Raw genomic sequence first — 11,785 nt, 5'->3', positions numbered from 1 at the left:
AGTTAGGAGAGCACAAGCACAGATTCTTAACCTCTTCTGTGCTTGGTCCCATGGGTGAAGCCTCTAGACGCCTTTATAGAAAAAGATTTTTAGGTGTACAAGTAAAATACATAGGATTACATAGCAAACAAATTATAATGAAATATTGTTATCAAGTTGTTTTAAAAAATTGATATAGTAATATATGTGCTACTTTTTTTTAACTCATCAAATAAGATCTAGAGGTAAGATTAATGACTACAAAAAGTTTAGAAGAAAGCAGGCAAGGAAGGCTCCCTGGAGCCTTGTGCCTTAAAGGATGGGTAAGATTTGCAAAGATGAGGAGAATGGCTCATAAATACTGAGTGGAAGAGACAGGGTTAGTGTCAGAAAGGAAGTGACCCAGAGCTCAGACAAATGAGCCGCAGAAACCTAGGGGTGTGAGTCACTTTAATTGAGGCCAGAGGTCAATTCTAATATTTTAATTACTTTATTTTACTATGCCCCTCAGTTACAAATACCTACAGTAATGAATAGGATTCAATTAAAAATACATCTGTCTCCAAATCAGATGCTTCATGAGAGTCTGCCCTGCTTTCGAGTCATCAGATTGCCTACAACACATGCAGCTGCTCTGTCCATGTTAGGGTTGGGCTATATATATATATACACATATATATATGTCAAATATATGTCATATACGTGTCAAATATATATGTGTCAAATATATATACATGTCAAATACATATATAAATATGTACGTGTCAAATATATATATGTGAACCATATATAAAGGCCTGAGAGCTGGAGAGTTAATTGTCTAAATTCCAGTTCAGGTCTGAAGGCCTGAGAACCAGGAGAGCCCAGGGCATGAGAAGATCAATGTCCCAGCTCAATAGTCAGGCAGACAGCACTGCCACATTCTCTTCCCTTCCTCCACCTCCCTTCCTCCAAATCCTCCCTTTGTCCACCTTTTTGTTCGATTCAGGCCCTTAGTGAGTTGGATGATGCTGCCCACACTGGAGAAGGAAATTTACTTTACCCAGTCTAGTGATTCAAATGCTAATTCTGGAAACATCCTCACAGACACACCCAGAAATAATGTGTAACCTGATATCTGAGCACATAAAACTGACACAAAATTAACCGTCACATTGGGGCTGGCCCAGTGGCTTAATGGTTAAATTTGCGTACTCCGCTTCAGCAGCCCAGGGTTCATGGGTTCAGATCCCGGGCACAGACCTACACACTGCTCATCAAGCCATGCTGTGGCAGCATCCCACATACTAAATAGAGGAAGATTGTCACAGATGTTAGCTCAGGGACAATCATCCTCATGAAAAAAAAATTAGCCATCATGAGTCCACCATTTGTCAATGTGGTACCCATAGACATCTCCTTAAGCCATACTTAATCTCCAAATAAAGACTATAAAAAAGGTCATAATTTCACCCAACATGATACAATTATCTGTACAACCGACAACACACTAACTCACTTCCCAGAAGAGGAGATAAAGTCCTTGAGTGATGTTTACTCTTCTTGATATCTCATAACCTAAATATTATCATGTAAAATTAACAATACTTAAATACTAGGATGTAAAGTCAACATATCTTATGTTACATGCTTGTTTCTGTAATCGGCCACATGGTCATAGCTGGTATTTAACAACTACCTCCTTTCATTCTTCGTTCCATATTCCATTTGCCCTAAGTAAGCACCTCAGCTAGTTACAAGTAGTTCTTCACCTGGTGGGGTGACCCAAACTTTCATTCCTGAAGGGTCTCGGTCATTAGTAGTCCTGCCTGGATAGAGTTGTTGTAGTTTTCTATTGACTTTAATCACAGGGCATGGTAATACACGTTTCCATTGCTATCCGAAAGTAGTGCCTTCCCAAGCCAAAATGGTGGAAAGCAAAGGAGCAGTTACCTTAGGACACCTGTTGCTGATGGATGCACAAAATAAATCAAGATATAGCACAGATGCTCACACACACAGTTCAAAGTATGGAGGCTTGAGTCTGAGATGCTGAGTGTAGTTCCTGGGGAAGGGGCTTGGTGGTCCCACTCTTCCTGCTCGGGGTGCAGGCTTCCTCTATAATGGCTGGCTGCAAAACAAATGCGAAATGCTATTTTTGCTTTTTGCCTTTTGTCATGAAAGTGAAAATCCTCTTTGTATTTCTTTCTGATAGTGAGAACAGGTACTACTAATGTAGGTCTTTTGTAAAAGCAAAGTGGCGTAAAGCAAACTTTGGAAAATTAGGGGATGTCTGTACTAAGAGACACCCTACGGGATCTCCTGTACTCCAGCCACACTCTTCCTTACCTCCACGGTGGAGTAGTAGTCAAATTTCCCCTTGGTGATCAGGATCAATCACCCCAGCCAGCACAGTAAATGCCTTCTTTGCCTGTTGATTCAGAGGTAGAAGGAACCTAAAGTGACCAGGGGACAGTTGTAACTTCCAGTTCAATGGAATCATTGTAGTGTCTCCAGGTGGAAGCATTCCTTTCTTTGAAACTAAGATCTTTAGGCCAGCAGAACATAATGTCATGGGAACAGGAAGCATAATTTTTGCTTATAGGTCACTAAAGGTAGTAGTAGTGCCACTGTTGTTTCTACCCCTTGATTCCTGGATGCATGAATCTTGGCTATGGGAGAAACAGTACCATATATTGGATGCTGATTCAGAGCATATACAGCCTTCTGGAAAACTTTTCCCCAGCCCTGCAATGTATTGCCACATATCTGGTGCTGTAACTGAGTCTTCAAAAGGCAATTCTGCTATCAAACCAGTTGTTTTAGGATGGTGGGGAATATGGTAAGAATTCTACGAGCATGGGCCCATTGCCACACTTCTTTTGCCATGAAGTGATTTCCTTGATCAGAAGCAATACTGTGTGGAATACCATGATGGTGGATGGGACATTCTGTAAGTTCATGGCTAGTAGTTTGGCATAAGCATTGCATATAGGGAAGACAAATCTGTATCCAGAGTGTCTATTCCAGTAAGAAATAAACACTGCCCCTTTAATGATGTAAGTGGTCCAGTGTAATCAGTCTGCCACTAAGTAGCTGGCTGATCACCCTGGGGAACAGTGCCCTATCTGGGACTCAGTGTTGGTCTCTGCTGCTGACAGATTGGGCACTAAGCTGTGGCTGGAGCCAGGCCGGCCTTAGTGAGTGGAAGTCTGTGGTGCTGAGCCCATGTATATCCTCTATCCCTGCCATCATGGCCACTTTGTTCATGAGTCCATTAGGCAATGACAGAGGTGGCTGGGGAAAGAGGCCAACTAGTATCCACACAGTGGTTCCCCTTACCCACTTGGTTATTAAAATCTCCTCTGCTGAGTTCACCTTTTGGTTAACATTCACATGAGACAAATATTTTCACATTTTTTGCCCATTCAGAGAGGTCTAGCCATATATCTCTTCCCCAAATTTCCTTGTCACCAATTTTCTAATCATGTTCCTTCCAGCCCGACTATCTAGCCAAACCACTGTCCACAGCCTATGAATCAGTACATAATTTCAAAGTGAACAACCAGGTGCACTGCTTGAAGTGCTGCCCACTGGGGAGATTTCTCTTCTCCACTGTCCTTCAGGGATGTCCCAGGGAGGGGCCGAGTGCTGCAGCTGTCCACTCTCAAGTGGTGCCTGCATGTCACACAGAACCATCTGTAAACCATTGGTTTTTGTTTTTTTGTTTTTTTATAATTTTGGCCATTCTAGGTATGTAGTGCTGTCTCATTATGGCTTAAATTTGCATTTCCCTGATGATTAATTATGTTCGTTATATCATGTACTTATTGATTATTTGTATATCTTCCTTTGTGAGGTATCTGTTCAAGTCTTTTGCCAATTTTTGTTATTTTTTTAATGGCTTTATTGAGATATTTACATGCCGAACAATTCACTAATTTAAAGTATACAATGCTAGTGGCTCCTAGTATATTAACAAAGTTGTTCATGCATCACCACAATCAATTTTAGAAAAATTTCATTATCTCAAAAAGAAACTCTGCATCTATTAACCATGATCTCTCTTATCTCAGTCCACCCCCCCATTTTCTCCAGTCCTAGGAAACCAGTAATCTACTATCTTTCTCTATACATTTGTCTATTCTAGACATTTCATATAAAACTAATCATATTGTATGTGGTCCTTTGTGACTGGCTTTTTTCACTTCACATAGTGTTTTCAAGGTTTATCCATGTTGTAGTATGTATGAATACTTCAGGGCTTTTTATCAGTGAATACTATTCCATTGTATGGATATACCACATTTGTTTATCCAGTTATCGATTGATAAACCTTTGAGTTGTTTCTACTTTTTAGCTATTATGAATGACGCTGCTATGAACATCCATGTACAAGTTTTTGTGTAGATATATATTTCCAATTCTCTTAGGTATATACCTAAGAGTAAAATTGCTGGGTCATGTTGTAACTCTATGTTTAACCATTTGAGGAACTAGCAGACTGTTTTCAAAGTGACTGCACAATTTTACATTCCTACCAGTAGTGTATGAGAGTTCTGTTTTCTCCCAATCCTTGACAATCCTTGTTATTGTCCATATTTTTAATTATAGCCATTCTCGTGGGTGTAAAGTGTTATCTCATTGTGGTTTTGATGTGCATTTCCCGGATGGCTAATGCTGTTGAGGATCTTTTCGTGTGCTTATTGGCTATTTGTATATCTTCCTTAAAGAAATGTCTGTTCTTGTCTCTTGCCCATTTTCTAAATAGATTTTTTGCGTTTTTACTGTGGAGTTTTGAGAGTTCTTTATATATTCTAGATACTAGTCCCTTAAGGAGTCTCCTCTCTGGCTGATCTGAACTCAAATGTCTCCCAGGCCTGTGTGAGTTTTGGTTTTTGTTTAACTTACAGCTTGTTGGCCCAGCCTCACGGAGTTCGACCCTATGCATGCGTGGCTCAGTTTTCAAGAACAGACAGGAGGGGAGCCCTCTGCAGATTTCTGGAGCTCTTTGTGATCAGGTCTTTCTTCCACCTTCCTTCCTCAAAATCCCAGTCACCCCTGTCTCTCCAAACTCTGATCTCTGTTTTCCCAACTCAGTTGGATGCCATGCTCTGCTCCAATCCCCCTCCCTACACCAGAGTCTGGGAGCTGCCTCCAGGCAGAAAGCCGGAGTAATTACAGGATGCCTGTCATCTATTTCCCTTCTCTCAGGGATCACAGTCCTGCTACATCTGTGGTTTGAAAACTGTTGTTTCATATACTTTGTCCAGTTTTCTCATTGTTTATGGTGAGGAGGTAAATTTAGTCCTAGTTGCTCATCATAGCTGGAAGCAGAAATACTGACCTATGTTCTTACAGTCAGTTAAGATAAACACCAACACTGGGCTACACAGGTCTAGGGGTATCCAAGGGTTGAAGTGCAGGGCCAGATGAGTGGTACTAGCTCTTTTCTCCTTTTCTGAATCTTCTAAAGAATTTTCAGTTCTGTCCTGGTCCAGTTCCCCGGACTACATGTGTCCAGATGTATGGAGAGTTAAATGCTTGGCCTGCTCTCTACAGAGTTTTGAAGATCTGTACATGGGCATCACTTTTACTTGATATATGTAGACAAATACAAAGAAATAAACTAAACAATATATAAGTATACTTATATTTACCTACACTTATCAAGTAATATATATTTGGACCATATGGCTAAAGTCAAAATTAAAAGATCCCTGAACCAGAAGCCCAGCAGACTTGGTTAGAGCCCAGACCCCCCATTTACAGATCCTTCTAACTTTGGGTGACTCATGAGAACTCACTGAACAAATTTCCTCTAGGAAAACATGGCATAGTCAAGCTGGGGAAAGGGTAAATATAAGTATACTTATAAAGGGGCGAGGGCTGGGGATCAAATGAAGTGACTTCTGTAAACTGGAGAGCACTGGGCAAACGTGGGGTGTTCCTGTTAGTTTTACATAATCTATGTGGGCAGGAGGCAGATGTACCCAAATGCCAAAGTCCCTCTGCAATGCATGCTCCATGCAGAAGCCAGAAAGCTCTGGCAAGAGCATCAGGCAAGTCACCTCTTCTTCCTTGAAGCTCATCAATGGCATCTCATTATGTGCTGAATAAACCTCTGACTTTTTAGGAAGGATCTTTACCCCAGCAGCATTATCTCCAGCCTCTTCCTCCATCACATTCTGTGCTGAAGCCTCAAGGACTCTTTCTGCTTCTAGAGCACACCACCCTGTCCCCCTCCTCAGGACCGCTAGAGCTGGAGCTCCCCTCTTCTTGGATCACCCCCTCTCCTTCCTGGATTTCCCCTTTTTCCTGAATCCCTTGCCACTTCCCACCATGGCTGCTTCTGTCTTATCTGGAAGCTTTTAGCCCAACATCCTCTCCTCAGAGAGGTCTTACCACAGCCTCCAACGCAACGAGCACGGTGCCTGGGATTCTCTGTCTTTGATGGCAGTTGTTCCAGGTTCTGACTCTACATTCATTGCGTGTTCTCGTGTGTTTAATATGTCTGTACCCTCTCTGGACTGTGAGCTTCACAAGGCAAGAGCTCCCTTTATTTGTTCCCTTCTCATCCCCAGAGCCTCACACAGGGCTTGGAGGCCGAAGAGGAAACTTACTGGAAAGACTCCTCAATGCTTTACCAAGTGCTGAAGATTTCTCGTCTTTTGAAAGTTTAAGCTGCCCTCTAGTGGAGAATACAAGCCAAAATTTGGACCTGGCTTTCATTCTTTGTTTTTGTTTTTGTCAATGGGAGCCCCAGATTCTCAAATCAGAGTAGCAGGGACCTAGCATCTCTTCTCTCCCTGCAGCAGAGTGGATATTGTGGGTTACCTGCCCACCCTGGGACCACGTGGAGCTCCCTACAACAGCAAATGGAGGGATAAACCTCTCCAGTGGGTCCTCTCCCAGGTCCTCTCTGGGGGCCCTCCTTACCCTTCTCTGATGTTCAGAAATTGCACTGTCTGTCCTGGCCCATGTCTGCTCTCAGAAACTCATTCATATGCATGTGCAGTCACAGTCTGTAGTTGGGTAGCAGCACCATACTAGGTCCTTGTCTCCCAGAGGTCCCAAAGCCTCTTAGCTATATACAATGAATCACCACCTTAGAGGGTGTTTCCTGTCCTTAGGGAACCTGGTGGGCAGAGGGCTCCAAACATAGCCAGCCTTCACTAACCTTGACTTAGGTAATGGCAGCAATGAAGAATCTGTGGTTCTGGGAGGCCTCTGGGCAGCACCAGCAGAAATGGCCATGGCCCCTGGCCACTTGACTCTAAACCTAAGCCTTTGGTTACTGGCCGTATAATGTTACATTATACACATGAAGGAGCAGTATTAATGTAGTTTGTCCCTTTACTAAGTGAAGTTTTGTAGTAGGTGCCAGCAATACAAAGACAAATATGATGACGCACTTGATTTCAAAGAGCCCACAGCCTCTGACGCCACGTCATGAGTAGACTAGGTCTCAGCAGTTGAAAACTGGTGGTCTATAGATGTGTTTTATTTGGCTAGCACAGTGTTTACATTTTTAGAAACTAGTTGCCAACCTTTTAATATGGGAGATTTCTTATAAAAATCTGGATCTCTGGCTTTTCTTAGAAAACCAATGTGGCAACATTGGGTCCATATCCACTACTTCCCACAGGATTTACACCAGTGCCCACTTCTCTTCTTATGTCATCTGCCTGGCCATTCTGGGCAGTACATTTGAGACTCCTGTACTAGGAGCAGCGAGAGGGAAGCAATTTATTCTGGAAGCATGAGAGAGTGGGTGAAGTCGAGCAGAGAAAGACAGAGTAACTTCCCAGATGCCATCTCAACAGCCTGAATGGGTGGTGGTGGTGGCCATACGGGGCTGTGGCAGGGAGGATGGAACGAAATGAGAGTCATAGAAGCTGAAGGATGGGCTGCACTTGGGTTTGGCTTTGCAGCATAATGAACGTGAATTATGGGCAAGAATTTTAGGTCAAGTTTTCCATTGGGAGGATGAAAACTGAACCAGCCTCAGGAGAGAAGTCAGGTCTGAAGGCTTTTGTATCAAACATGAATGATGTTGCTTGGGGACTGGGGATCTTGTTGAAATGAAGATTCTGATCCAGCATATCTGAGAGTAGAGGAAAGACTCTGCATTTCTTACAAGCTCCTGCTACCTGGACTATACTTTGAGTAGTTGGGGCTTGGAACACAGGTTACAATCTAGTGGTCCTGGGAATTAAGGTTTTTCTGGGTTGCATAGTGTTTAAGTTTTTAAAAAATAGTTGCTAACAGTTTCAAGTCAAGCATTTTCACACAGAAATCTGAATTTGTACTCCTCACTCGTCACTCTCTATCACATCACTGAATTTTATTTTATTTTTAGTATTTTTCATAACTGAATCTTGCTTGTTAATTGACTTTTTACTTGCTCATTGTGCATCCCCATTAGGCTGTGAACTCTATGCAGGAAACGACATTGTCTGTCTTGTTTGCCCCTGTTTTCCTTGAACCTAGAACAGTGTCTGGAACACAATCTATACTGTACATATTTATTTTTTGTCAAATGAATGAGAAAATCTGCTTTCCTGCTTGCTCATGGTGATCCCCACAGTCTTCACTGGGTCTTCTTCACTCACTTGTCACCTCCTGAGGAAGGCGGCTCAGGATATGCCCTTGGGAACCCCCTAGGTTTAGGGAATCTGAGGGGGAGGGAGAGGAACGAGGGTAGGAAAGTGGACCAGGAGAGTGAGGACCCAGAGGCCAGGGAGGAAAGTCTACAAAGGGGTGCTGGGTCAGTGTTGCAGCAAGGCGGAGGGGGATGAGGGCAGGCCTCTGGAGGGAGCCACTGGCCTTTAGGCAAGCAGCAGAGGAAGGGCATTCCCCCAGAGCAGTTTGGTGTCATAGAGAAAAAAAGTGTAACAGCAGTGTCTCAAGATTGCAAATGGGGGCTGGCCCTGTGGCTTAGCGGTTAAGTGCGCGCGCTCCACTACTGGCGGCCCTGGTTTGGATCCCCAGCACGCATCAATGCACCTCTTGTCGGGCAATGCTGAGGCCGCAGCCCACATACAGCAACTAGAAGGATGTGCAACTACAACATACAACTATCTACTGGGGATTTGGGGAAATAAAAGGAGCAGGATTGGCAATAGATGTTAGCCCAGAACTGGTCTTCCTCAGCAAAAAGAGGAGGATTAGCATGGATGTTAGCTCAGGGCTGATCTTCCTCACAAAAAACAAAAGATTGCAAAGGGGCTTTGGGAAGTTTTTGCTGAGGGCAGTTACATTTGAGCCCATGTGTAGAGAGAGTACAAGGGCCTAGTGATGAGAAATAGCAAAGATATAAAAAAAGACTGGGGGGCCGGCCCCATGGCTTAGCAGTTAAGTGCATGCGCTCTGCTATTGGCAGCCCAGGTTAGGAGCCCGGGCACGACGCACTGCTTCTCTGGCCATGCTGAGGCCGCGTCCCACATACAGCACCTAGAAGGATGTGCAACTATGACATACAACTGTCTACTGGGGCTTTGGGGAAAAAAAAGGAGGAGGATTGGCAATAGATGTTAGCTCAGAGCCAGTCTTCCTCATCAAAAATAAGAGGAGGATTAGCATGGATGTTAGCTCAGGGCTGATCTTCCTCACAAAAAAAACAAAAAAAGACTGGGAATAATGGGTGCCACCCTACTTTATGGCAGGTAGAAGGTTGTGATGGGCTGTGGGTGGAGGGACTGGAAAGGAAGAAGGAAAAACCCCTTTCCTTAGGATAATAGGGAGGGAATAGGGAAAGCAAACTCCCAAGAAACACGTGCTCCTAAAAGGGCTCCACTTAGGAAAAACTCTAGAAACTTTTGACATAAACCGAGCAAGTAATGAATAAACATTGACATAGTTTGGAAATGTATCCAGTTTAACAAATAATTTGTCCTTAATGGATTGCTGCAGCAAAAGTATTTTATCTCTGATGCTGTGGCCCCTTGTTCCTTTCCAAGACTTTTCCAGAAGCACTAGTTTGGGTAATATTTTGATGGTTGACGAAATATTTGATAATTGAACAAGAAGAGAGCTATGTTGTCTCCAGCGCTGAGAGAGATGGGTGAGGAGAAATTCTGTCACTTGTGGGATTTGTGGGTAGTAGAGTTAAAAGGACAATTAAGAGAAAGCTAGCTTAGTCCTCAAGGCCTGATGTTAGTCTTCATTTTAATATTTTGTGTGTTTTCACCTCATGGTGCTCAATAAATATTTGTTCATCAAACGAATAAATGTAAGGTCAGACTCCATACACAAGAGTCAAACAAATCTTGTTTCCTGGAAAAGCTAGCTGAATTAAGTGCAAGATTCCAAAGTCGCCTCTCCTGGCTCCACTGCATTTCAGCCGTAAGGGATCTGAGAGACTTTAGCCCAAGGTCTTCCTTCAACACAGTAAGTGGAAATGTTTTCCCTGGGATAAGACAGCACAGCCTGTCACGACCAGGTTCTTGGCCTTCTGTGGGACTCATCTCACCTGGTATTCTGGTAACGTCTGCTATTGCTGACCCAGCTCAGCCCTGACTAGTCAGGGCCTGGCAGAAGCATTAAAGGGTGGCTTCTGGAGTTTGGCTGGTTTGAAATCCCGGCTGTGCTAGCTTCAATTGGGCAAGTTACTTAACTTCTTGATAACTCCATTTCCTCATCTGTAAAATGGGAATAGTAATATTTGCTGTCTCATAGGATATTTTTTGAATATTGAATAAGATAATGCAGGTAAAGCATGCAAGAAGGTATCTTGCACACAGTACTCAATAAATGTTAGCCGTTATTACTGGAAGTTATAGTTGCTTTTGATTAATAAATATGGGTAAAACACTTTTACTTAGTAAATTTAATTTGACATTCTTTGAAAATACAGTGTGTGTGTGTTTGTGTACATAGTAAATGAGAGAGAGAGAGAGAAAAAGAGGCCGTTTTTTTGTGGTGAAATATTCGGAGCCACCTAGGCCAACATACCATTACAATTGAAGAGTATCTTCTAATAAGTGAAGTGACTTGCCCAAGGTAATACCACTAGTAATGGCAGAAACAAGTCTAACTATGTTTTTTGATTCTCAATCCAGTACCTTTTCTGCTATACCCTGCAAAAGATGACATGAGTGGAGCCATTTTAAAATAGAGCTGGAGCAGCCCTTTTAGAGGAATTGCCTTGCACGTCGTTTTCTTTGTTTTCCAAACTGGACCAAACCACTAACATTCCAAAGAAGTCAGTACAGACAAGTGTACCTTGTTTGTAAGGACTGATGAGACTGGACTTTGCTGGTGACCAATTACTAAGCAATCAATGGACTACAAGTCTGGCCTTTTGCCTGATGATCGAACCTCAGGCCAACCTATGAAGTACAAACCTAGCCTTACCTAACCCAGCACCAATGGACTCTTCTTTAATACAGCTCACCTCATGCACCCTTTCCCTCCCAAAAACCCTAAACCCCTCTCCTGTAATCAGGACACTATTTGGGTTTCCACCTGAACCTCTGCTCCAGGAATTGCAATTCTTTGATCCCAAGATAAACCCAACTGCCTCTCATTTTGGCTCTTTATTTTTAGGTTAACAGCCCCATTGCCAGGCATGGCTCGTTAGTCTTTTGGAAATCACCTCAAATTATGTCCGAATTCAACTTGGTCAAGCCCCTCCCCCCTCCCCACCCCCCCAACAAAAGACCAAGAGCCGAGACCAGCACAGCCGTCTGCCGCCAGCAGACGGCGCGCAGGCGAGGTCACCTGGTCCGCAGAGGCTGCAGGGGGCGGGGCCCGTGCGGATACAGGCAGCGCAAGAGCCTCGGCCCACTCTCCAATCACAAGCGCCGGCGTCATCACGTCGCGG

This window comes from Ceratotherium simum, chromosome 33, assembly GCF_057802395.1.
Source record: "Ceratotherium simum simum isolate JZ-2026a chromosome 33, ASM5780239v1, whole genome shotgun sequence".
Classification (NCBI taxonomy): Eukaryota; Metazoa; Chordata; class Mammalia; order Perissodactyla; family Rhinocerotidae; genus Ceratotherium; species Ceratotherium simum.
This window is presented reverse-complemented; position numbering follows the sequence as displayed.